The following is a 2430-nucleotide window of genomic DNA, read 5'->3' as shown; positions in this document are numbered from 1 at the left end:
ATTCATCCAATCGATTGGCTTCAGTTAGCAGTAGTAGCAAAGGAATCGCTCGATTGGGTTCAGTTAACAGCCATCGATCGATCGCTCGGGTTCAGTAACGCGTAGCCTGCAGTGCAATCGCTCGGGTTCAGTTAGAGCCCAACGCCTCGCTCGGGTTCAGTTAGAGCCAACGCCTCGCACACACGCGCGTATGTGTACGAGAGAAACGCGCATCGCTCAGCCCCCGACCTCCCACCGTAACCGGCAACTCCCCGAAATTTCCTCCCCCTCGCTTCTACCACGGTTTTTCCGTCATGGACGGTCCAAAGAATGTCATGCAGCTGCTTCTCCGGCCCGCCCAGAACGAAAAGCCCATTTTCTGACATGTTTTTTTATCATAGAAGTAGGAGCCCACCACATCTATGATGATACCGGGTTTTGTCACAATTATCGTCATAGAAGTGTCATATGTATGACAGAAAAAAATTCCGTTCGGCCCAAAATGTCATGGATGTGTCTTTTTTTTGTAGTGTACCTTTAGCTCCTCGTTGGGTTCGACACTCTTACTTATTAAAAGAGGCTACAACTATCCCGTATACTTGCGGGTTATCACGATGCAGTGCGACATCTTGGATGAACCCCCATCATTGTTGATTTTTTTATTGTTCAAAATGTTTGCCGGGTGTTTATACTCGACAAATAACCTGCACCACATGGCAACGGCGTTGACCACTCTGTTTCGCTTGGACACTTTTCTTTGTCATGTACTAGGTTTTGATACTCGACAAAGGGTTTGTCCAGTGCGCGACAAAAAGAAGTTGACAAAAAGTTCTTTGCTTGAAGGGTGTACACCTACTATGCTTTGTTGATTGTAACACTCAACAAAGTCTTTGTCAAGTGTACCTGGCACTCGACAAGTAACGGGTTTCCAGTAGTGTCGGTCTTGTCAGTGGGACGGGCTCGATGGCGAGGAGCAACTGTGGGGAGTTGGCTGATGGTTGGGGATGGTAGGCCGAGACAAAGCATATATTTTTCAAATAAACATACCCATCACCTAGTTCATCAATCAACCCACCAACTCGGTATTAAAAACATTTCTCATATTCAATTGATGAATACATTTGAAAAAAGAGACAACCCTCTCTCACATAATATACGGGTCATGCTTCAAGGTATCATAAAACCAACTCAATCCAGCTAGTATTGCATCTACATTGTTTTTTTGGTTTCCCACCGAATGAGTGAGAGAGCCAAACGAACCATGACAAGGGGATGATGAGAGGGAAAAATGATTTACACTCAGCACCTTGCTTTAATAGTAAAGATGACCAATGGCAGGAGTAGGGCAGTCTTGGATCTCGTGCCTCACAAGAGAAACAACCATTGCTGCCATCTCGCTCCCCCTCCTCTCTTCCCTTCGGCGGTTGCGCCGTCGGCTAGAGGAGTGGGACTCGTCCTCTTTGTTCCTTTTTTAGGTCATGTTTTTTTCATTTCTCTTTCCCCAGTGGCGGCGGTGATGATGCATCAAAATAAGGTCTCTTCGGCCTATTCCTACCTCAATGGCATCCAATTTGGCGTCAACCAAGAGCATGTCAGGGTACGTGTAGTCATATTCGGTTCTCAGATGCTGGGTCTATCAAGCGAACAGTTGGTTGGTTATTGGCACGACGACTTCGACCTCTTCATTTGTTCTATTCCGCGGCAAGCTCCATTTTCCACAAACCTATGGATTGGTGGTGGAGAATTGTAACTCTGCACTACACGGAGTGTTGTCCCAACCGATATTTCTTCAGCGGCTACTAGATCTTGTTGTTGGTGGCGTGTGACTATTGCAAACTTCAAAGTTTTGTATGGTGATGGAGTTTGCAGGTGTGCCTATCCAATGTATTTTTTAAGCTCCGGTGGACAATGAGAAGTGAAGGAAAAAGACGATCATTATGATTTTTTTATGGACAACGAGAAGCGAAGGAAAAAGATGACCATTATGATTTTTTTGATGTAATTGGATAGTTGGTTGTGCATTGCAATGTGGTATAATTATTCTAGTAGTTAGCTCATGATTTACCTGCACATATTAATGTGATTCTGTAAATAAATGTTACCAAATCTTGCCTGTGATTTACCTTCCTAAATAAACTGTAGGATTTTATTTGATGATCAATTCTTTGGTAGGAACTATTGGCTTATGAAAAAAAACATAAATTTATTTGACAAGTTAATTTAAGGCATGGCAACTAAGGAAAATTTCAAGAAAAATCGATACAAATATGAGAGATAGGAGGGAAAATATCAAATGAAGAGATGAACATGAGAATGTACATAAGGTTAGACAAAGGATGAGATGAACAACATATCCTTACATTCTTTAAGTAGGAAAGATTTACTCCCTCCGTTCCTAAATACTCCCTCCATTCCTTTATATAAGGTGTATTTTTTTCAGGGCGGTGACCA

The sequence above is a fragment of the Triticum dicoccoides genome, chromosome 5B (genome assembly GCF_002162155.2).
Source record: "Triticum dicoccoides isolate Atlit2015 ecotype Zavitan chromosome 5B, WEW_v2.0, whole genome shotgun sequence".
Classification (NCBI taxonomy): Eukaryota; Viridiplantae; Streptophyta; class Magnoliopsida; order Poales; family Poaceae; genus Triticum; species Triticum dicoccoides.
This window is presented reverse-complemented; position numbering follows the sequence as displayed.